The sequence below is a fragment of the Ambystoma mexicanum genome, chromosome 6q (genome assembly GCF_040938575.1).
Source record: "Ambystoma mexicanum isolate Mex_15411 chromosome 6q, UKY_AmexF1_1, whole genome shotgun sequence".
In the NCBI taxonomy this organism is placed as follows: Eukaryota; Metazoa; Chordata; class Amphibia; order Caudata; family Ambystomatidae; genus Ambystoma; species Ambystoma mexicanum.
The window spans coordinates 801,946,095-801,971,515 of NC_090937.1; the positions used below are offsets into that span (position 1 = coordinate 801,946,095).

Here is a 25,421-nt window from a genome sequence, read left to right on the forward strand (position 1 = left end):
GGGTCGTCTGAATACTTAAACTAGGAATAATGGAATAGGACACTGGTTCTATTTTGTTTTTCGGAACTGGGGCCGTGATTAAGAGGGATGGCCGGGGGCATTTGTATTGTGCCGCTAGAGGTGACATTCTTGGACCAGCGCAAGACGAACCAAAGTGAAAGCATTAGCCAATAATGTTTTCATTAATCTACTGTCGTTTTTGGTTGTTGGTCTTCAGGTCTGCCACTCTGCCAAATTCCCTTAAGAGTGCTGTTAACCTCTGGAGGAAAGTGTCCATGTCTGTTAGCACGACTAGGTCGTCGGCAAAGGCCATTGCCTTTATTTTCTTCCCCACCAAATGTAATCCCTTTTATTCCCCTCTCCTGTCTAATTTTAGCTAGGAAGGGTTCGAGAAAGTTTGCGTACAGGAATGGTGACATGGGCAGCCCTGCTTAGTACCCCTAGTGATCCTTATCGCCAGGGAGACATGCCCATTGATAGCTAGCCTGATAAGTGGTGCTCCATAGTTGGCTTTGACCAGGTGGAGAAGGCCCGGGCCAAACCCCATAACTACCAAGGTTGCAAACGAGAATGACCGTTTGACTTGGTCGAATGCCTTCTCTGTATCTAACACCCCCTGCCCTCAGGACTGCCCTGTTTGACTTCTCTATCAGGTGGGATGTTCGCCTAATGTCAAACGTTTGTCTCCCCTTGACAAAGCCTGCTTGATCGGGGTGGATCAGGTTGGTGATTACTTTATCCATTCTCGATGTTGGAATTTTTTGTAAAGAATTTGTCATCGAGGTTTATTAGGGTGATAGGAGCTACAGAGGGTTTGTTTCTTGTTTGGCTTAGGGAAGAGGATTACCTTGGCCTCCTCCATGGACTGGGAGATGCGGCCCGTATCGGAGAAGTTGTTGAACAGGGGTGTCATTAACGGGACTAATGTGGTATGGAATGCTTTATAGACTGTGGCGGGGTACATGTCCGAGCCTGGGGCTTTATTTGGTTGTAGCGTTTGGATCGCTGCACGCACCTCGTTTTAGGTAATCATCCCTTCTAAAACGTCACGCTGGCCCTGTTCTAATCTCTTTACCCAGCAAGATTTGAAGAAGGCCTTTTGGAGGTCACTCTACGGTGCCTCCGTAGGGTAGAGGCTCGTATAGAACTCTGTGAACGCCGGGAGGATCTCTTCTGTACGTTTGTGTCCCTCCACCATCTGAATGTGGCGTATTGTTCTGCCGCCTCCTTCTGCTTAACCTACCTGACTAAGAGCCGGCCTGTCTTGTTTGCCTGGAGGTTATATTTCTGCCTCAAGAATAGGAGCGATTTTACTGCTTGTGTAGCTAAAAGGATATTGATTTGCCCTTTGATTATGCCTATACTCCCTCCTGATCATTACACCCCCCCCCCTATCTGTCTCCATTGCCCCTGTTCTAGGTCCACCTGGAGGGCCTTCTCCATTTTTGCTCGAGATGCCTGCTTTGCTATGAGCATCCCCCGCATGGTTGCCTTAAAGGTGTCCCATACTACATGTTCCTGCACCTCCGGGGTCTTTTTCCACAAAGAAGTTGCGGATGGACTTGTGTATCTCGTCGCAATCCCTCAGCAGATGTCGGGGGAATCGCTACTTCCAGAGGGGCCCCCCCATCTCATTGGATTTCTAGCTGCAGGGGACTGCGGTCTGTCAGGGCTATGGTTTCCCTTTCTATGATCCGTACTTGGCAAAGCAGTGTCTCAGAAACCAATATGTAATCAATTCTTCAATGTTCGGTGCACATGTGAGTAGTAAGTATACCCCTTGGAGTCCCCTTTTAGTTCATGCCATGTACCTGCTAATGCCGTTCTGTTATGCTAGCCTGTAGTTTACTAGATGGGTCTTTAGATGTGGGTGTCCTGTCCCCGCTTCTGTCCGTGGATGGGCGCCACACTAAGTTACAATCCTGTCAGTATTAGCTGGCTCGTTGTTAACTGGTCTAGCTTCTCCAAAACCCCCTGCAAGTATTCGTCCTGCCCTGAGTTGGGGGCGTACACTGTGGCGATTTTGAGAGGCCACCCCTCATTGTAGCTGGACGAAGAGGAATCTACCTTCCTTGTCTGCTTTTTGTGTCTATTATTTCGACATCCGGTAGGTATCTAAACGCTATGAGGACCCCTCCAGCTTTGCTCTTGTCGTTGGCTTGCAGAACCTGGGGTGTACCTTCTCAACTTCATTCTGTGTCTGTCTTGCTTACGGATTTGGGTCTCCTGGAGCATCACAATGTCGGGCTTCGTATCCTGGAGGAGGTTCTCCAGTTTCCGTCTCTTTAGTCGTTGTAGTTAGTCCTCTAACATTGAGTTTTAGTATTTGGATCCCTACCCATACCCCGTTACGTCCGGACAGTAACCATGTCGAAACAATACCCCTCGATTTAAGCCTCCCTCTCGCTCCCTCCGACTCGTCTCAACTTCCCCAGGCTGTAACGTCGTCCTAGGTTGCTGGATCTCGTTCCCATCCAAGAGAATAACTGTGCGGGGAGAGCCATTCCTCTGCTCTCCCCTGTTTCCAAGATCTGTCAATCGTCCCCCCCCCTCCCCCCCCTGTCTCCCGACCCTTAGGCTGACATCCCCTGTGTAACCCCACCGGGTCTTAATCCTTGTCTCGTGATCCACCACTGCTGCTGTTAAGTGGACAGCCTATTCAGCCTGGGGCTTGGGTTGCTGCAACCCTTTCCCCAGGCCCCGCAATTGTTTGTGTCTTATCTTTGACCTCTACACTTCTCCACTCCCATGGCTTCTCTTGATGGCCTTCATGTTCTGGCCTCCTAATGTCCTCCCCCTGCATCCCCTTCTTCAATATTCAGGATCTTGGTCCCTCATCTAATGTAGTGATGTGGTGTTGGCACCCTTCCCACTTGAAGACAATTCCAAAGGGGACTGTCCACCTGGATCTTATCTGGGGTTTGGTAAGGGCTTTGGTCACTAGGCCGATTTTCCTCCTCATTGTTAGTATGGATTTGGCCAGGTCCTGGTTCTATGACGGTGCTGTTTACTTTTATCCGGGTTGTTTTCCTCACCGCTTGGAGATCTATTTGTTTTGGTCATATAGCTGTAAAGCCATCACCACTTCTCTTGGCCTGGCCCCGGGTTCTTCTAGCTGCGGACCTTCTATCTGAGAATTTCTCCCCCAGCCATGTCCAGCAAATCTTTGAACACGTGCTGCATTGTTCCCCTGAGGTCGGCATCGCTCACACTTTCTGGCAGCCCCTTCACCCTGATGTTGGACCTTCCTGAGCGGTTCTCAAAGTCCTTGGCTTGAAGGTCCAGGTTGTGTCGCTACCGATTGCTGTTTCGCTAATACATCTATCTTCCGGGTGTTTTCAGTGAGTTCTTGAATGGCGTTTTCATTTGTATCCATTCAACTGTCGCCTTTGATTTCCTGCAGGGATTGTGCATGTTCTTCTCATATTAGGTTTAATTATGTCTGAAGGGTAGCTGTCATTTTGGTCACTGAATGCCTTAAAGCACTGTTGCAGCACCTTGCTCAGGACCTCTTGCCCCTGTGGCAGTTTCAGGGGTTCCTCCGACTGCTGCCTCTGTCACCGCTGGATCCTCTTCCTCTGGGGCTTCCCCCTCATTTCTCCATAGATTTTTTTTTGGGGGGGGGTCCTGTTTTCTTGAGATCTTGGCCCTTGAGGGGCCTTTTTTGGTCTCCTTGGCCGTGTTGCCATTGCCTGGTGATGACGAGTGCCTGCCTGCACCTTACTGTAGGGGGCTTCGCCCCAGGCCCCTGAGGTTCCTGGTTATTGGCCAGTTGTTGTGTATGAAGGGGATGCTTCTCTTCCCTCCTCTCACTCCTGTGCGCAGCGGGGGTTTAGCCTGGGTTGGTTGCCCCGTGGGGGCTGTGTGGCTAGTACGCTCAAAGGTGAAAGTGGTCATGGTCGCAGTGTCACACTGGCCTGGAGCCCAGGAGCTTCTTGAATTTCTTCCCGGGGTGCCCCCGTTACCCCACCACTCCTGAGCCTCTAAGTATGCTCTTGGACCACTGGAGGTTCCTTCTTGGTTAATCTTGCATGGCAGGGTTAGTTTTCATAAGGGTGGGTGGTGGAGCGAAGCAGCGCTCTCCTGCAGAGTCAAATGCTGGGGGTTGGGAGCATGCGTAACCCCCAGATTTCTTCCCTGGCCGTTAGCGGCGGGATGCTGCAGGAGACTTGGTGCTGTCACCCTTCTATTCCTGCAGTTTGCCTCTGATGTTGCTGAATGGTATGGGCCTTTGCCTGGGTCCGGGTATGCTGCAGGTCTCCTTCAAGTGTAGGTTATGGTGCGCTGGGGCAGATGCTTTCATAAACCTTCATGTCCGTTGTTTGGGAGGGCAGTGTCTTGCGTGTGCCTGCTTCATGGCTGCCAACACCCTTAATTATGCCTACTTACCCTGCGCCAGCTGGGGTGCATCACAGCTCATGGGGTCCCTGTGCTGCGTGGTTCGCGGAGGCCCTGTGCTGCGTGGAGCCGGGTTTGCTGTATGGGGCAGAGGCATGCGCAGGATTTCAGGTGAAATACTACCTGCTCCTTCTCATTTGTAGCTGGGTGTCCGGGCTACGCTGGCTCTGCTGTATAGACGCGCTGCGGTGCTTGCTCCAGTGTGTCCCGGCGGGCATGCTGGTCTGGCAGCCTTGTCTTCCCCCAGGTCGGCCGCCAGGGATCCGTGGTGGTCCGCTCACACTCCCCAGTCTCGCCTATGTTGCCTTGGCTGAATGGGCACCCTGCGTCTCCTGCACCACCCGTGTGGGTTCTCTGATCTCCTCTGGCTCGACTGCCAGTCCCCACACAGGCATCACTGCTGGCAGTCTCATGGCCACTCACTCTGCCCCCAAACGCTCCATTGGAGTTTTTTTGGGGACCGCTCGCTTTGCGGGGGTTCCCCTTTGCTTTTGATGCCTTGGGGTCTTGTAACGCTGCTTATTGCTCCTTTTTGGGGTGGCCAGGGGGGAGCGCGCTCCTCACGGTTGGGTGGTCACGGGGGCCATTTTGGAATCTTCTTATGAAGCTTTTTTGAAGCCTTCGTCTGTCCTTTCTTGAGTAATATTTCTTCCACACTTCTCAATCAATTTTTCGTCCAGGATGTGGCACATAGTGGCTGCTGGTCTCCAACGTTGATGATGTGGCTTGGTTGCACGACTCGGGCAGCGTCGGTGCTTATTACTTGACTTATCTGCCACCTTTGATACCGTTGACCATGCCGCCTTGCTCGTCTGGGTCGGCCTTTCTGGTGCCATTCTTTCCTGGTTTTCTTTGTTTCTCTCTAACCGAACAGTCAATTTCCATGCCCCCTTTTCACTCTGTACCGTCTGCTTTGAGATGTGGAGTCCCTCAGGTTTCCTCCATCTTCCAGGTTTTGTTTAACATGTACATGTAACCTCTTACCAAGCTTATCTGCTCTCACCGCTTCCACTGTTATTCTTAACAGATGACACAGATCCTGGTCCGTTTAGATCTATATTGTCGAGACAGCGACCAGATTTAGGTCCTGTCTCGAAGCTTTGGGTGCATGGATGTGTAATAGCTGGTTCAGGGGGGAAAATGAGGTGTTGGGCCCTCCTTCCTCTACTGCCTTTTGGACCCCCCTCTTTTTGGCCATCTTTAGGGTTAAATATGTTGAGATTCTGCAGACAGAAAAGCTAAGTCCAGTATGTCAAAGGGGCCATCTTTAACTGAAAACCCCATAGTAAGGTTCTTTATTTATTCCTTTCTTAGTTACGTGCCACTGCGGTGTCCTTACTTGTTGTGTCCTCCATGGACCACTGCAACACCCTATTTTTGGCACAAACCGGCTGCTTCTTATGGCACCTTCAGGTCCTGCAGAACTCTGCAGCCAGAGTAGCCACTTGCGCACCTAGTTGTGATCACATTACTCCATGTGTGCACCATCTTCATTGGCTACCCATGGCCAATCCCATTCAGGTCAAGGGCTAATGTCTATTTCATCATGCCTTTTATGAAACTGGGGCAGAATATCGACAGGCCAAATTCTGTTTGTATTCCTGCTCGGCCACTCCTCTTGGTAAATGCCCGATATTAAATGCTGACAAAACTGCCTTGTACATATGAATCCATTATACATCCATATAAAAGTGCTTTGTGCAAAAAGCTTCATAAAGTCAAAGCAGAACCATATTACTTCAAGGCAATTCGTAACTATTGGAAATGCTTGACTAAAGTGCAGAGTATAACAGATTCAAAAAGTGCCAGGTGTGCTTGAAAAGTGTCAAGTGTTTCTGAGTTCCTTCCACTCTAATCGCATTTTTAATTTTAGGCAGTGTGAGTTGCTTTTCATGTTATTTTAACTCGCTGTCCTATAAATACATATTTCGGGTGACATTTTTAACTTGGTGTCTATAGTTTACCTGTACTTGTTCACACTACAGCACCATTATGAAAAGCAAATAATTTATAGATCGATAACTGCATTACAAACCTCTGCCACTGTGTATCAGCGTGCCCCTGCTGAAGGTGTGAAGTCGTGATCTGTTGAGCCCTTGCAGGAAATATTGTGACAAAAGATTGTGAACGTTTGCAATAATAAAGTTTACTTTTTCTGTTATCCAATTCTTGCAGCGATCATGTGCAGTTAGAAATGTTTTTCCATAAATGTTTCACTATTCGGCTTCTTTTTCTTCCAATCCCCCAGGTAGAGCAGGTTCACTCCATATGGCTCCATCAATTTGATCTTTGGTTTACACATGTATATTTGTGTTTTACAGTGTAAGCACTTGTCATAATAAAAAACGCATTACCCAAACACATTACCCAATTGTCTATTTCTTTATGCTAATGTGTTGTGTTTTGAACCCCATAACTGCCAATGCGTCCCCGCGCGCCTAGCCTTTTTTTGGTGGTTTCAGTATGTCGCCATTCAATCCCTTGTAAGTTTTTATTTACATGTGATAGCTCGCTCAGATTTGGCCACCTTTCTGCCCACATGTAGGTGATCATAACGCCACCTAGGTATCCTAGTTTGCTGTATGGGGGGGTGAGAGAAAATAACCAAAGGGAGCACATTTTCTTGTTTTTTCAGAAAATTCCAATAAAATGATGTACAAAGAAGCCTGTGGTTGTTTACTTGTAAGATAAGAGCTAGGAACAAATGATTTGATGTGCTGAATGCCATTTTCCAGGCTTTCAAGAACAGGTTGAGTGGAAACCAAAAAAATAAGGTTACCATCAATTTTGTGAGAGCTAAGTTTACCCTTTTTCCCCCCCCCAATAGTCCATGCGTGGATTGAACGGAAGAGGAGGGTAGGAAAGCTGAAAGGGAAGACCAAGGCATACATTTCTGAAAAGTAGAAAAAATTCCAAGTTTAGGAAAGGATGATTTGCGCAGGTCAGGCAACATCTATGTAGGGAAAATGCCCATAGTTTGGGGAAAGATTTGAAAAATGACAGTTAAAAAGGTATGTGCTGGACATGGTTGAACCTGTAAGGTAATGGCTTCTTTGAATATTGAGAAAAGCAATGCCCCGCTACATTCCCCTGACTTTTCCAGTTGGGAAATCGCATATACCACAAGCGACAACAGAGCCATAGTAAACAGGCTTTTTATGCTGACGGCCTAAACAGACATACTTAGCATGTGTAAATAAGGAAAGTAAATGTGAGGAATGGCAAGCATACAGTTTTTGAAAGGGCACAGGCAGACCTTTTGAAGGATAGGTGACTTGAGCAGGTTACAAAAGCTTACAATGCCTAAACTACATGTAGTTCACTTTTGAGAAATTAAAGGGTTGTGTAACAAAGTGCAGTAGCAAATGTATGAAAATGTTAAACCAAGAGAATACAACAAATGTCCTACCATCCCACATGCCCACGTGTGTCCTGATGAAAACTGTACCTCATGTGTTGGTGCACCTACCTGGGTGCAAATGGAAAAGGCTAAACCACTGGTAACCCGAGTGTTTCAGGAGAGCAGACTCCCATAGGAACCCACAGAGATCTGACTTGCGCAAAGTCTGAAATTTAGGGAAAATAAACGCAATTTTCAGACATTTCCAATCTGGAAACTACTGAAACATACCGCCAACAACACATGGCATACCTTCCCACAGGTGTCTGGATGAAAACAGTACCTCATGTGTAGGTGTCCCTACCTGGGTGAAAAATAGGGTGTTGCCCATGCCCAAGTCCAACGGCAGTCCCAAGGAGCACCAGCAGGGTCTCCATCTGTTTCATGAGGGGAAATTATGTAATATTGCCTAGCCAGAGATCCAGGATGGTCAGGGTGATGTCCCCGGCCTTGGATGACTCTACCATGTGGGTCCACCATCCCCAAGTGCAGAGGCACTCCCAGGGAGCCCCTGCAGGGTCCCCCGACCTTTCCCAGAGGGAGAAGCTGTGACACAGGCCAGTCAGAGCGCCAGGATTTTGTTCATGGCCATGGGCAGCTGTCTCCCATATGGAGTGACCATCTCCAAGTGCAGCGGCTGTCCCAGGGAGCCCTGATAGGGACCCCTCCCCTGAGGGCGTGGGACGCTTCTGGGGCTTCCTGGAACCGTTGCTGGGCTGCGGGACGGTCATCCCACATGGGAGACAGCCGCCCAAGGCCGGGAACATCCCCTCCAACCATCCTGGAGCTCTGGCTGGCATCTGTTACAGCTTTTCCCCACCAGGGAGCCCCGGCAGTGTGCCAATACCTCCACGAAGGAGAAAAGCTGTAATGTAGCCCAGCCAAAACTAAGGATGGCTGGAGGTGATGTCCCCGGCCTTCGGCATCTGTCTCCCATGTGAGTCTACCATCCCCAAGTGAAGTGGCAACCAAAGTGGGCCCGGCAGGGTCCCCCTCACTGAGAGAAATAGTATAATGCAGGTCAGCCCATAGCTCCAGGATGGTCAGGAGTGCTGTCCCTGGCATTGGGTGGCTGCCCCTTGTGTGGTTTGACTGTCCACAAACCTAGCAACGGTTCCAGGGAGCCTCGGCCGGGGCCACGTCCTTCCCAGAGGGTGAAGCTGCAATGAAACCCAGCCAGAGCTCCAGCACAGTTCGGGGTGCTGTCCCTGGCCTTGGGCATTCGTTTCCCATTTGGGTCTACCGTCCTCGAGCACAGCGGCTGTCCCAGGGAGCACTGGCAGGGTCCCTGTCCCTTCCCGGAGGGAGAAGCTGTAATGCAGGCCAGCCAGAGCTCCAGCAAGGTGGCAGTGATGCCCCTGACCTTGGGTACGGTCAACCCACATGGGAGACACCCTCCCAAGTACAGCTGCAGTTCTGGGGAGCCCTGGCAGGGTCTCCGTTCCTCCTCGGAGGCGAAGGTTCCCGATTCTTCCCGAGAGGTCAAATCTGTAGCACAGCCAGAGGTACAGCTTGGGCTTGCGGACAGTCCACCCAGATGGGAGACAGCCGCTCCCAGGGAAACGCCAATGTTTTGCTGGCATGGTGGGAATTTGTGGCCTGACCCTGCATTTGTGTCCCAGCCCACCAAAATACCTCCCCAGACTGCCCAATCCCGTAGAATAAACACTCGCATAACGTGGCAGCTCCTTGCGTAAAGAAACCTGTAAACAGAACAAAAAACATTAATTACCTATGTTAAGCCCAGCAAAAACAAATCATAACTATCACTCTCCGATTACCGCCCCCCCACCTCAATTTCTTTACATTTTTTATACCACTGATGGTAGATGGTGGGTTGGGGGTCAGGCCATATTGGATTGTGTAAGGGGCTGGAGGGGGTGGGTGGTGGTGGGGCGACCTACCCCAAAATCTGACTTTGAAAAAAATCAGGTATGAAACATTTGGAAAGAATTGACACTACTTCAGGTTCAATTTCAACACATAGATCCATAATTATGGCAACGGATAAGATATTTTACACTTTGGTCCAGTTAAATGGTTATAATTCTTGAATATGATAAATATGTAAGAACCATGAACTGATAACTCGAGTAATATAATAAATGAAAATAAGGCCTACTTTAACAATGTAAATAGTATCATGGAATATAAATGACTGGAAATATGAAACTGTCAATGAAAAGAATTACATATTGAGTACAACAATGAACTGAGTGACGGCATAAAAAAAGGAGAGAACTGTGACCGTGTTTCTAGGTGGACATCTGGGAATAGAGCTACGAGACCCTGGGGGGGGGGCCTGTACCTTAAAAAAGATAATAGCCAGTATATAAGGTATTCCCATGGAGTCTACCCTATCCACTTTATCATTTGCCAGGTACCAGTCTGAATGAAATTCACGACCTGGTAGAGTTTTGAAGAATGAACAACTCTGCATTAGAAGGCCAAACGATCTGTGGGTATCGTCTTTGATCCCACTAAAAGTACATTTGAATACACAGTCTGCAGGATGGACTGTGGAAAAGACCTACTTGAGCTTGGGTAAGCAATGAAGTTGGCAGGTGAGGAGGTTCAAGGATGGCAGAGTTATTGTGCAGCTGCCTGCAGGAGGCACCATGGTGGGGTCAGGCAGCTACCATGACAGCGCTACTTGACTTCAAGTTGTCAGCTGACAATTTATAACTGATATGAATCACTAGATCTGAAGATGGCGAGTTAATCAGAAGAGCCAATCATTTTGTCAAGTACACACAAGGAGTTGGGCACATTAATTAACACCCTTCCTTTTCCAGTATCAAAAGGGCCAGGACTATACAGGGAGGCTTTGGTAGAAGGCCTAGTATGGGAGTTTGGAAACAAGCAGTGCAGTAAAGAGCGGAGTAAAAGGAAGAAGGAAGGCAAAGGGAGTTGAAGGAGAGTAAGACTTGAGGTGGATGGGAGAGGAAGGTGAAGATGTGTCAAAAGAAGGGGAAGGGGAGAGCATCGTGAAGAGGGGGAAAAAGAGATGGAAGGTGAGGCACGAGAAAGGAGGAAATTACTTGGAGAACAGTTTAAAAGGTACAGACAAAATTGGTGTAGGAAGATGAGGGCCACCGATGGAGGAACATGTTTGGAAAGGTACTGAGTGCAGAAGGTGGACACTGAAAATAAGGTAAATGCTGTGTAAGAAGGCCTGTGTCCATTAAGTAGTATGCTAGCTGGTGCCTGGTTGTACATCTTAACCTAATAACTAGCCCATCAAAAGTAGAGAGGGGTTTTGGAAAGACGAGGAGTGCAGTACCCTGGGTAAACCAATTTGACTGTGGTTTAACTCGACACCAAGCTGAATGGGCCCTCGCTTCGGTTTTTGGCCCTGCCGATGCATTGGCATCATCAGTTTCTGGCCCCTAGAAGGGCCTATCGTTGTCTTCAAGCCCAGGAGCGCCAGCGCATCTTCAAGCCCAGGACAGACAAATGGTCTTTCTGGCCAGGAGAGCAAACAAATCTTCATGCCTAACAGGGCCAATGCGTCGTAAATCCAAGGAGGGTCAACCCATGCTCATATAGAACACTAGAGGGGGACTAACTGAACCATTCCCACTTGGCAATACAACTCTAGTTGAGTAATATTAGAATACGGAAAGTGGCCATGGGAATAAAGTCCTCTAGAAGAAAGGGGGACTCCTTAAGTGTTAGGAATGTCGGCAGAGGGAATGTTATGGGTGTGGAATGTGAACCGAAAACACTAGAAGAGAATGCAAGGCAAGTTCTATGGTGGTTGGTGTAAGGGTGAGGACAGAGAGTTGTTAAAGCATAAAGATGAACTTGAAATTAAGTCCCACATACTGGCTGTGTTCTGGTTCACTTCCTTAACTGGTGACTGGTTCACTTCCTTAACTGATGATGAGTTGCGGCAATGACTAGGGGCCTGCACTTGCCATTGTGTGGTTGCCCAGGCTGAACAGGTACAGGGTTAGTTACACAGTTGAATGGTGGCTCAGTGGGACTCTCCAGGCACGTATTGGGGATTATCTGGGCTGTGCGTGAGCCTATGAGGACACAGGAACCACCCTAGCCGCATAGCCGTGCATGCAGAACACGTGTTCTATGGACACATCGTCCGGTGTTGCAAGTTGTTACCTGGCAATTTTAGACATAAGGAGTTGACATGTCTGTTGCATAGCTATGTAACAAGCTGAAGGCCTTCACTGCAGGCACTGCGCTCCGTGCTGTGCCCGTCCCACATACACTGTAGTGACCGAAAAGAAACACATGCACACATTAAGAAGGGAGCATGCCGTAGCACAACTGGCTTTTACTGAGTTTTTTTTTTCTTTCATTGTACCTTAAAAGGGAGATTAGACATTTGTCCTTGTGAACAAGGGGACAAATATCAAGAGCACGAAAATAGGGAAGCAACAAACAAATTCAAAGATTATGGCAAATATACCAGGCACTGGGTTATTCCTAGGTTATTCAATCAAAAGAAAGATTTATATGTTAGCAGAATATGGCCCTAATTATTGAGTAAAAAGAAAAAGGCACTGTTTCTTTGTCGGTCGGGCTGGACAACAATTTCTTAAAACTAGCTGAATGCATCAAGATGGGCAACCAGTTTGATATATGCATAGCCAAGATGGACAAGCATTACAAGGTGAAGGGGGAATAACATTTTGGCTTTTTATCAATTTGCCATCAGACAACAGAAATATTGTGAGAGCATTGAGGAGTTTGTTACAGTACTGTGAGGGTTGGCTATAAAGTGTTGTTTTGAATATTATCAGAAAGAGTACATTCGGGACAAGTTGATGATCAACGGGAGATCAAGCGGTCCACTCGTCTAATGGGAACTAGCCCACTCACACTGAAGCAGCTATTTCCCATTAGAGAAACAACCCGGAGAGGCAGAAAAGTCGGAGGACCGTTTCTCTAATGGAGAAATGGCTGCTTCAGTGTGAGTGGGCTAGTTCCCATTAGACGAGAGGACCTTTCTGCCTTTCCAGGTCAGAGGGCCATTTCTCTAATGGGAACTAGCCTTCTCAGTGTGGGTGGGCTAGTTCCCATTATTATGCAGGACTTGGCCACTAGGGAAGGAAAAAGGGCCATTTATGTAATGGGAAATACAGGACTTGGCCACTAGGGGAGCAAAAAGGGCCATTTCTCTAATGGGAACAAGCCTTCTCAGTTTGAGTAGGCTAGTTCCCATTATTATGCAGGACTTGGCCACTAGGGGCAATAGGGCCATTTCTGTAATGGGAACTAGCCTTCTCTGTGTGAGTGGGCTAGTTCCCATTACTATGCAGGACTTGGCCACTAGGGGGCAAAAAAGGACAATTTCTCTAATGGGAACTAGCCCACTCACACTGAAGCAGCTATTTCCCATCTGAGAAATGGACCTAACAACAGATAGTCCGTTTCTCGGATGTGAACTAGTATCAACGAAGGCTAAACGGAGGCCTTGTATTGCTTTCATTATCAATCACACATCAGTCCCTATGAGACCCGCTAGCATTGTGTTTGTTTTAAAGTTTGCAGATACTTTCTGAAATGCCTTTACGGCGTAAGGACTTGTTTCTGTTACGTCATCGTGACGTTTTCACTTGGGACGTCTACGTGCTTAGGAAGAGGATTATGGAGGAAGGAGTTGTCCACGCCGTGCACGGGCAGGTATTTATTTTTTATTGCAGATTTATAATGCGCTTATTTATCTCAGGAAAGCGCTTGGTATATTTACATCGAGTTCATACACAGGTGTTTCACAGCGCGGCGGGGGGGGATCAAAACACAGATGGGTTTGTTTTTCCTATTTTGATTTTAATTGCAACAGGGGATCTTTTGTGTGTCTTCGTGGCTGGTATGCTCATCCCCGCTCCACCCACCCTCAAATGGTTTATGAGCATGCCGCACTTGCCGAGGGAATTTCATGGCAGATTCGGCTGCCGCCATCTTCACCCTTATCCAGTGGCGGAAATGAAAACAATTTGGTGGGCGGGGGGTCCCACAAGTGCCGAGGTGGAGGTGAAGGGGGTGGTGCCTGGGGCAGAGCTGGCAGTTGACCTCCGATCAAAGGAAAGTTCCAAAATAATAGTTTAAAACGGCGCAATTTCTTTCATGCTGCTTCTTTTCTTATCCATTCCACTTCCATGGCACTGGTGATGTTACTTCACTATGTTAATAGTTTTCACCAGTGTTTCTGAGTAAATATTCTTTAAAATGCTCAATTTGCATCAAATTATTTTATTTTTTAAAACATCCCCCATGGTTACTATTCAAACAAGGTCACAAAAGGAATGAATTGCCATTTACAACTATGGGGCCACTTTTTCAATGGTGCCTGAGACAATGTTATGGCTCAGTCCGACCCGCACATGTACACGGGAGCAAACCATAACAGCCATCTGTGCACCTAAACTACCAACAGAAATGCTAGTCTACACTGTGATCTTAGCTCCTGCAGAGCAGTATATTAAGCAGACTGCGAAAGAATCATTAAGACAAGCAATTACTCTAGCTAACGGTGAAAGACCAGATAGTCTGTGGGGAAACCCCGTTTTATTTTTTGATTTGATTTGTAATCGTGTGAACTTTTTGTAAAAAAAAAAAAAAGAATAAAAAAAAGAAGCAATTAAAGTTCTCCAGTTCATTTTCTTTGTTATGAAGTTCATTAGCTATGTAGTTGCGTCTTTCCTCTCTCATCAGCTTAGACGAACAAGTGAATGTTCTTTATCGGTCAGATCCTTTTTGTCACTTATGCAACCAGGCCAATCATTTTGAAGAGAGCCACCTCTGCGATGCCCGAGTCCGTCTTTTTACCGCTTATTAAGCCGGCCCACTATTCCTGTTCATCATAAACATATATGTTTTTAAGCAGGTGGCCTAGCCGTGTGGATCTTTCGCCTTCTTGTCGCGATTTGATTATCTTGGGTACAGAAGCGGCATTTGTTTGAGTCCACCTGTCGCCTGATTGCTAAGATCTTGTGTTTGCTGATTAAGTTCAGGCAAATTCTCATGAAACTTGCTCTTACAGTTTTGTCTGGGATTTTCACGAGGTCTGGTATAATCTCGTTGACTTTTTTTGCATTATATGTCAGATCCTTTGTAAGGCTGCATTCAGAGTCTCTATCCTATCCATTTCTAGGATCTTTTTATTGATTTTTTTTTTTTATTTTTTTTTATTTTTTCTTTGATCTCCATTTTTTTTGTGAGCATTTGGTTTTCATCGTTCAACATTGCTCTGTTGATTATCTCTAGAATTGATTTTGCAGCCAGTTGTATGATCATCCTGTATAGTATCGGACCTCTTCTTTTTGACGGTTGCTTTCAGGGAGGACAAACTCATTCACGTCAAACACCACCATAGGAGTCGACTGTGGCAATGACAGCACTTGGCGCCAAAAAGTCCCTCAAGCTTAATCCATATGGAGTCCGGAAGTGATGGCATCGAATCGGCTCCAAAAACTATACTTGGGATCACCTTTCATCTAAAGAATTTCAGGATTGGCATTAATGAGAAACGTCCAAACTTTCTGTTCATGATTTTTGTTTGGACTATTAAGGTTCTCATCTTTGCTCATAAAATGGTCTTGTATTGGTGTTTCAGCTCTACTCTTGCTCAGTTTTTTAAGTATTTGAAACCCCACGCGCTGTTACGATCTTATCTGATAACAGGCTAGCTTTGTTTAGCCTTACTCTCATTGAGGTCTGTGAGTACAAAGCCTGGATAGGCTGTAAAATTGAGCTCAGGCACCTTCGATGGATCAGTTTTTGACACAAGATTTCTCTATTCACCCTGTCGAAAGCTTGCACCAAGTCCACGAAGATTAGACCTAATCGTGTTTTGGCTTCAAGGGCTTTTGCCTTAACACTTATTAGAAGAATGTTTGCTGAAGTTCCCAGTCCAGAAACAAAGCCCGCCTGTAGTGGATCATAATTATTGGAGGCAAAGGTCCACTCTTGGAAGCCCTCCAGAGCTAAGGAACCAAACATCTTGCAAATGGTATCCAGTAGAGTGATTGGGCGATATTGCCTTGGATTATTGTCTCCTTTTTTTTTTTTTTTAAGATTGGCACTACGATGGCGTTTTTCCATGTTGAGGGAATTGCACTGCAGTTTACGCAGTCCTGCAATATCTTACTTATCAGGGATGCCTATGCTTCCAGGTGCTGTATCGGTTCTAATTAGTTAACCCATCTGGGCCCAGAGCTCGAGAGTTATTTAATTTTCTGGTCTTGTCTTCTATAGTCTTCTTGTCACTGGCGTTGTTCCAGCGCATTTTAACAGATGGCGTGTCAAGAGGGCATTTGTTTCCCAGTGATTTATATAATTCCTTGTGTGAAATCCAAGCTTGTTCGGACACATTTGTTATCAAGTGTTGATTAATTTGCGCCTGGCTCAATCAGGGTCCAAAAGACCCTGGAATTTTTGCCACTCAGAATGCGCAGCATTGCTTCAGAGTCTGCTTGGTATAAATGTACTCTTTGCTGCCGTATCCAGGCTTTGTAGTTTTTTTTCTCCTTCTTTTGCTTTAGTTATTAAGCGTTTGCTTTGTCCTACCATTCGCCTTTTTAGGTACTAACAGTTTGTTTTACACGTGGAGCTTTGGTTTTACGGTGTCAGAGCTCTGCAGTTGGTTAACTTTGTGTACTCTGAGGAAGGGCCGATGGGCAAGAACTTCTATGCCTCTTTTTCCCCCACTGTTTCTTTGCTTGCTGATAGTCAGATGTCAAGGAGACAATTTCTTTTTCTTTTAGTCTAATGTGTGTATTCCCCTTACAAGGTTCCAGGTTATTAAGCATTCTTTCCCTGTTCAGGTGTGTGACTTTCCAGTGGGTTTCTAGGTTATGGTCGCTGTTTAAGGTTCTCACTACTTCAAAGTCTTCAATTTGCTCCAGCAATTTTCTTGAGACGCACGTGTGATCTATCATGAGACCCACTCCTTTTCCTTCCCATGTCGGCACTGATGGTATTTGGTGGTTTTTTATGTTGTGGAGATCATGCAGATCGTATGCATCCATTAGCAGCATTTTCTGCCCCTAAGATATGAATGCACTCTCGAATGAAGGAGTGCCTCCTTTTCCCCCTCTGTTATGCACACTGCATTTAAGTCACCCGAAATTGTGTGATCGATTTTTGTGGGTGGCATTGGCTTCAAGGTTGTCTTCTATGGCGTGTGTATTTGTCGGCATCAGTTCTGGCCGGGTTCCAGTGTGTTGATTAGGAGAATCTTTTCAAATTTAGTGGATCTTCTTGGGGCTAATGTCTATTCCACAAAACTAAGACTGCTTGAATTAGTTCTGTGGTTTGAAGGGTAGAATCTAGCGTTCACCTGCTTCCTGATCTTATGGCGCTTAGGAGCCTGGAAATGGGCCTACCAACCTCCCCCTTAATTGCTGGTGAGAGTTCCCGGTCGTATCCATCGAGGTAAGGCTTTGTAATTAACCATGTCTCTTGGGGACAGACCATATCAAAGTCGCCAAGGTTAACATCCGAGATCGTAGTTAAATGTCCGAAACCTCGGGTATTCCATGAGCACATTGAGTTTTTCCTTGGTGCAACTCTTCTTCTGACTTCCCCCTAGATCAAGCCCCAAAATCTCCCTGCATTTCGATGTTGGTGGCTAGAAGAATTTATAGTTTTTCTGGACTCTTGATTTCCAAATGCTCTCCTTTGGGGGCTCTTGTTGCTCATTTTCCTCTCTGCGCCTGTGCTGGTGGTTTTTCAGAATCTCATACTCTTTATTTGCCACTCTCCTGAAAGGCAGGGCCTCGTGGGAATCTCTCTTAAGCTTTTTCAGAGAGTCCGCTGTCTCACCTTGTTGACGAAGATTCATTAAGGGTCCGTTCATATGATGGACGGCGTTCACAATTTCGAAGATGCCCCCTCCCGACTGTGGTTGGGCGTCCTTCCTTATGTAGGTCTTGTGCGGCTTTCTTGGTGAGCTTTTCTGCCCATGTATCTTTCTCTCTTGATTCATATCAAACTTTTGTCTCTCTGGTTCGTGAATCTCCTTAATTTCATAACCCATCCTTTTGAAGTCCTCCCCACCCCCCTTTCCCTATTAAGTTTCTGGAGATAGTTGCTTCAATATGGAGATTGTTGAACCGGAAGATAAGAGTGCCCCAATCGGGTTGTCCCCTGAGTGCAGTCTTTTCAGGCTTGTATAACCTTCCTTCGGTTGAGTACTACATTATTTGTTCTGTTGGAGATCCATTGAAGTCTAAAGACACACGTTTCTTGTGGTCTTTTGTTCTCCTTTCCAATATATTTGTTTTTGATTTTTTTTTTTTGGGCTGTGTGTGGTTCTGCTGCTTAATGAACTCCCTTTTTGAGTTTTCCTTTTGTCTTTGCTTAGTCCGTCGGGTACGGGAGGAATACCTCCCTAGTGAATCTCCCACTCTCTCGTGTGACCTAGAGTTACTCCTGGTTTTGTCATTCCTCGCTCTGGTTTGCTCGCTGAGCTTTATCCTCTTTACTTTGGCTTCCGCGGGGCGCACCCCCCTCTCGCCCTGTGTTCCACCTGGGGGCTGGAGCATCGACCTTCCTTTTTTGGTGGTGGGTTTCTTCTTGCTTCCCTTATCCAATTTTGTCCTTTTTAGGTTCCATTTTCTTTAGTTCGTTCTGCAGGCCACCCTTTTTTCTTTTTACAGCTGGCATGGGTGTTAGCTCTGATTCAGGGTCTTCAATCGGGTAGACACTTGGCTCCAGTAACTCCTTCATCTGTTCGTTGTCTACAAAGTTCATGGCCAGAGGTTCAGTTCTTGTGGTCTCTTGTGGTAAATCCCCTTTTTCTTTTATGTTTAATTTCAGTGTTGTCGTTTTTTAAATTATTTTTTTTAGGGTCGGCTTTGGTTTTCACAGCGTCCTGAGCCACTGACCTGTAACCTGTTCCCTTTTGTTCTTTCTTTATTCCCTCTAAATACCGTCACATCCTTCGCTATTCCTAGCCCATTTTGTCCAAAGATCCCGTAAGATGCCTTAGGCCCTACGTTTGAATTCCGCAATGGTTTTCGCAAAGGATTTTGCCGGGGTAATGGCTCAATTAGAACCAAAGGCCCTAGATCTCTTGCAATAGCCCCATTTCTCCCTTTTGTTTGTTTTGTGCAGGTTCCATCTTTTGTGACTGCAGATGGGATAATGCCTTCCGATACGTAAGCTGCTCTACCCTTGGCTTGGGTTAGGGCCAGTACTTCTTTTGGTGCCGGCTGATAGGAATCTCGTACTGGTGTTTAAGTTGAACTTGTTGCTGTTACTATTCTGAGTGTCTGGTGTTCTCCTGATTTTTGGCTTCAATATAACCCTCCAGATGGATTAGTTTTGAATGCATGGATGACAATATTGCTGAGTTGTCTTTAAGGGCTTCATGCATAGCCTCGTATAGTTTACAAAAAGGCGCTAGCGCAATTGTGACCGTTGACATAATGGACATCATGGACATCAATCGACTTTTTTGGAAGGGGTATCTCGTGAAACAAGTTGACATTTTGCTGAGCCGTCTCCTCGGGTGGGGGTGGTGCGGGGGTGTGGTTAGTCATCTCCAAGGTCCACCCATGCTGAAGGGTTAATTCCAAGTGTTAAAAAAAAAAAAAAGTTTTAATTATTTTTATGGGGGATCTTGCTTTCTGTGATTCTTCTTTTTCAGCCACGTGTGGAGATGCCATCCTGTTTGAGTCCCCTCATTTGTCGGTGTCATTCCAAGCTCTTGCCTTGGAAGGCTACTTTCATTAGACGATGCAGGTATTGAGTCTGGTTGACTTTTCTCTAAGCCAACCTCGGTCCGCTGGTCCGGATTTTTAGGCCTTAGGCAGGCGGCTGTATATTTTGACGATGGGGGATCCATTGTTGCAGCCGTTTCGTTGTCATCTCTGGAATACGATTCTGTAGAATGTCCTCACTTATTTGGCCATCGGACCGTCCTTTTTCTTGCCCGATATGCCATTTTATCAATGTTAGCATTTTGGGCAGGTCCTCCCGGGCCCTTAGCGCTTGTTGTCTGTCGTTGCAACCGGCCTGTAGGGGAAGCTTGTCTGCTGAACTTACTTGTAATGTAGCCCGGGCACCGACACCTGGTGATGTGTGACAGGCTTCCGACCCTGCCAGCATTTCGGCATCTGTCAGTTCAACAGGAAGCCGCTCCCCCTGTTGCAAAAAGATGTTCAACGTGCTAGATAGGTTTTATTTTTAACGCTTTTGGGTGCAAACCTGTGTGTACTCGGGGTCTCTGGGTCTTTTCTTCTGATTTGTACACCGCTGTAAGAATTCGCCCCTACTCCAGCCTTGCTGTTTAAAATGTTTTAATTTTTAAAAAATTTTTTTTCCACCACTTTGGCCGGGCCGAGCTTTATCCCTCAGGGCCCGTCTCCTCTTGGCAAGCGTCTTCGGTAGGGAGGGTTGAGGTAGTCGCTTGTGTAGATCTTTAATTTTTTTGGCTTTTTGCCTTCTTAGGCGTTTGAGATCTCCAAGCCTACTTCCCGGGATCGTGTGGTCCTTTTTGTCTTCAGATGTTAATTGGGCTAATTAGTTTCCTTCTTCCACATTATCCGCACAATACCCCCATGCATTATTCCTTGTCGGCGTATCTGGAGGAGTTGTTAAATCCTCTCTGACCACAATATCGTGGACTTCGATATTTACTTTCATGTTCATTTTCTTAACCGCAAGCGAGCAGCACCTTGGAGGGGCGGGGGGGGGGAGAGCTGCCTCCTGACCTCCGAGCGTCACCCGTGGGCTTACCCCAAGGGTGACAGTGTTTATAGCAATGGAAACAATATCTCCAGCTTCAGGTAGTCTTCGCGTTGCTTTCTTTGTATTCATTTGGGCACGCTGGCTGCGGTCTGTTTTTGTTTCTTTATCCGCGCCCCCCCCCCCACTACCCCTCCAGTGTGTCGCACACTAGGTTCTCCTGGGAGATGCAGCTCTTACCTTCAATCTTCTGGCTGCCCACCTTCCTGATAGGAGTTTCCGTTGACTGCTTGAAGTTGGTGGGTCACGATTCTTGCTCCATAATCCTATGGCGCCCGCTGCGCAGACTTCGGTTTTCGTCCATTGGTGCCCCGACAGCCACAGACTGCAACAGATTGCGTCCCGCTCAGCATCCACAACACTGTTTAATGCGCTTCCTCTGGAAGAATGGAGCGTGTAGAAAAACTGCAAACCAAAGGGAACGTCTGACTGCAACAGACTGCGTCCCACTCGGTGTCCACACTCCACCATAAGCAACATTTTCTTTTACTTGAACCACACCCGGCACAGCTCCTGCAGCTCCCCTCTGAAAGCAGTCGGGTGGCTGCATACTGTGGGACAGTTTAAATGATAATAGGGGTTTTTATTTATTCATGCAAGTATCCGACAAACATTGCATAAATAAACCGGGTTGTGGCACAGGGTCACCAAAGGAAGTTAGTTTGCTTTTCCTGCAGCTGTGACGTGTCACTGCTGTGTACACGTAGGGGGCAGAGCCATCGGAGCGCTCATGGCGGCAATGAGCTGCTCCGCCCCCTACTCCGTGCCGCCTCCTTTTTTTCTTTCTTTTTTCAAAGTAACCGAACGCAGAGCATGGGCTTGTGGGTGCGGCAGCTGCCTCTGGCTGGATCTGTCTACACACCTGGTGTGGGATCTCAGAGCCGGCCCAATGACCAGGGCTGCCGTTATCTGTGTTAGGGAGAATTCTCATTCAATGGCTAATTTCCCTTACCTAGTGAGTCCGCCAGCAGCTGGATTTCTGGAGTTTATTTTTCCACTTGGTAAGAGTGTACCCTTTTTTCCCCACTCTTTCTTGTGTTTTGCCAAATGCATTTCATCTGTTTTTGTGATTGTGGACTCTGGAGTACACCACTTCAGTAGCCCCCTTCTTTTGTGTTACACAGCACCTTCAGCGCAGTGGCACAGGGTTGTCTTTTAAGCTTCCCGCCGACTCCATTTCTGAGGCTGACTATTGTCCCCCAGAAAAGGGTAAGTTGCCATTAACTTTACTTAGTCATTTAACCACAGATCCAGTACACCCCATCTTACATGGGAGTACTGGAAAGGGTTAATCCTTAGCCCTTTTTATCTGTACCTCCTAGAGCATTGTTTCACTCTTTTAACATTTAGACTTGGCTGGTGGCAGTGGTATCTACCGCGATTATACTATATAAATGTGGTATTGTTTTAGGCTATTATGAGCCTCGAACTTAAACCCCCTTGACCAAGTACTTTTTCATTTGGCTCCGGTCAGGTTTATTCGCCATTTCTTTTTGTTAAAGTCCTTCTTGTGTTTTACTTTGCGCGGTAAACCAGGTTTGCCTTCTTTGTTCACTGTCTTTTGGCGGGCTTCTGCCAAGAAACCCTCCTCTAGGCGCCTGGGTGTCTAGGTGGGCTGAATGTGAGGTATGGGTGTAGTCACACCCTGCACAGGGTATCTTAGGAAACTTGCCATGATTGGCTGAGGTGGTTGTCCGGGCCGGACAACCCCCCTGCTGCGTGATTGACAGCCAGGCTGTGTGAATGGGCCTTTTTGCATAAAAGGCAGGTCTCTTGGGCTAGAAGTCAGTCGCCACCGGAACTACAAGGAACCGAAGAGAAGCAGAGAAGAAGTCGACTGCTGCAACTATCCGGTCCCGGCGAAGCACTGCTGCTGTCCTGAACTATCTCCCCTTCGGCGACCAGAGAAGATTCATTCCGGAGGCTTGGTGGGGATAACAGCTCATCTTCTACAGCCAGAGGATCCTCTTCTTGGTCGAAATCGCTGCACACTGCTGTAGTGGTCCGGATAGCCATCTGAAGAGCCTCCTGTTTTTAAGGAGCGCACCTTTTATTCACCGTCGCTGCTGCCGGCTTCATCCCTGTGTGGTGCAGACCCCTCCAGACATCCTCCTTCTGTTCGAAGCTCCAGGAACCGAGGGTCTGCAGGAAACTACCAGGAACAACTGCTGTGGCACCAGCTTCTTCATTGAATAAGGTACTGTGTTCTGCTCGAGGAATTCGGGTGAATCCCTTTTTTGTTTCGCCTCCAAGGCTTGCCCTTGTTTTCCCTCCTCCTTATAACTTTTGCTTCCTCTGTTGACAAGTACTCCTGGCTACGTTGAATTGTGAACTATCCGACTGTGTGATACTCGACAACAGGAACCCGGTTCCACTTGACACTGGCTCCAGCCTATTGACTCTTGAATTTCTGTCTAAGAGTGTTCTCTGGTTCTGTCTGCCTTGACAAAAGTATTGCCTATGATTTTTGCCCCCAACGCTCTCTGGGTATCTCAGGTGCTAAGTGTGTTTTTGCCCGGGTAATATTTCTTGCTGCGGATATCCGTTTCTTTAGTAAGACTGAACTGTCATTACTGTCAAAATGATCGCAAGTGTATTCCCGGTAACGTCTCTTGTTTCGCAACACCAGTCTGCTAAAACACAGGGTACTTACCTTGAAGTCTACCGTACAAAGTGAATTGTAGTTGTAGTGTATTTTATGTGTGGTCTTTGAATTAAGAAGTGTCGTGTTTATAACAAATGGTTTAAAATAAAAGTACTTATATTTTTTTACCCGAAACCTTGAATCAGTGTTTGCTTGAGTCACAGTAATTGTGGTCCCTTTGTGTAATCTCTGCTACTGCTCATATACTCTTGCGAGAAGCCTGGCTGCTCCGCAACTGCTACCACTTTAACATAGTAGTACAGGTTTGTACCGAAGGTAAAACTTGTATTGCCACCTGTAGTCTTGTGTGTAGTGGTCCATAAGGGCACTGCACAGGATTCTGCCTAACAATCTGCGCAACACATTTTTCACTATTAAAACAGCAATGGGCTCACTACGACGGCATGCAGTTCCCTTGGTATGATTTCTGTAACTTTACTGCCTTTACGAGGTGAGGGGTTCTAAACATTGCAGGGAGATGTGCCTCACTTCGCCCAGTGCTGCCAGGCAGTGCATTGACCCCCTACCCCACCTCAATATTTCTTTCTCTCTGTATAGGACCGACTTCCTTCATTTTCCTGCAACTTCCTTGATTTACCTGCGTTGTCTCACTGACTAGGTGCCTGCATGTTGCTTTGCTAGTATACAGTGAAAATGCAAACTCCTATGTAGTCTTGCGAGCAAGATAACAGAGTATTTAGCCCTAACAAAAATAGCCATACTGTAGGCAGAGGTCTTCAATCTGTGGGTGTGTGATCCAGGACAGCGAGAAAAGAGGAAATGCATGCTCCGTCAGTGCAATCTGATGGGTGCTCAGGTAATAAATGCAGCCTGGACGTGCGCTTTCCTGCATTTTGATCGCATGTCCACGCTGCGTTGTTGCTTCCTGCTGGTGCCGCCAGTGTCTTATTGCCTGGTAGGGGATGCCGCTTCTCGGCTCAGACCGCCACGCCACAGTGAAGGGAGTTCCGGGAAGCAAGCATTTCAGGCCTTTGTCGGTCCCTCTGCTTCCCTCTCTCCCTTTCGACCCACGAAGACTAAGGTGTGGGGAAAGGTGAGCAGGGGGGCTGGATCACTGCAATGCTGGTTCCCCCTGCAGCCCTCTCCCTCTGTGCCCCCACCTTGCTTGGCCATGGGGGAAGAGGCGAGCGGCGATGGAAGCACGCATTTCCAGTGTTTTATATCCAGCTCCCCCACAGCAGATTGCTGGGCTCTCCAGCAATCTGCTGTGGGGGAGCCAGATACCATACACCACCGGTCCCCCTGCTTTTGCTGTCCCTCTGCCTCGTCAACCCTCTGGTCCATGGGACGGCGCTGGCCGCTTCCAAAATCCGGCATCAGATTTTAGGCCAGATCTTTGGACCTGGCCTGCCTCAGCCATGACCATGCTTTACCAAGCCCCCCAGCTTTGCATAGGGACGCTGGGGGCTCAGTGACCTAATCCAAACAGTGCTCCTTTCCCCAGCCGTCACTTGCACATTTCCTGGCTCTGTTTGCTCATCCGGTTTGATTTTTCTGCCCTGAAAGGGACACCATGGAAATCGATAGGCCATGAACATAACTGTGGCGGGGACGGGGGTGGTCAATGTTGAAAGCAGGCATTCTACATGTTGGACACATTATTGTTCAAATGTGCGTTTTACACATTCAAAGGGGGGAAAAAAGTAATTTCCAAACTCAAACGCTGCTGAAACTTGCGTTCACTAGTTTTCTTTGAGATGTGGTTATTTCTTTTTTTTTCTTTAGCACCACACCAATTTGTGTGCCCCTTGCTTTGCGTTTTATCACAGGTTCTATTTATAAAGGTGTTCTGTTTACAAATAAATGCTTCTGTTGTGCTGTAACAGTTATTAGGAAATTAAACTGGGTTCATGGGTGCCAAATGGAGGCAAAAATACATCAATGCATCCCTTAGCCAACATTTTATAGCACTTCCTTTTTTTATAAGTAATTGGAAAATGTCATTTGATTAACAAGTTTTGATTATTTTTTAGTTTTTTATTGTTTTGGTTAAATTCAACCTTAAACACAGTCTCTGCAATGGTTTGTCAACAGCTGAGCTACCCCGGGAGCCATCTACTATAGAGCAAGTCTATGCATCCCTTGATGTACTAAAATCGCTGCATTACCAACAGTACTTTGGGTGCACTGCTGCCATAGAAGTGATAAGTGGAATTCATGTATATCTTCCTGCTGTGGGTGCCAGGCCTTCGCCTACATGTGGCACCATATGTTGCAGAGAAGCCAGGGGCCTCGTGG

The 25,421-nt window shown here is 47.0% G+C and overlaps 1 protein-coding gene across 2 annotated transcripts in view; it reads left to right on the forward strand.

The window, feature by feature from the left end:
- GLRB (glycine receptor beta) overlaps positions 1-25,421 on the forward strand; it is a 503,088-nt gene that overhangs the window by 10,198 nt on the left and 467,469 nt on the right. The window lies entirely within an intron of this gene.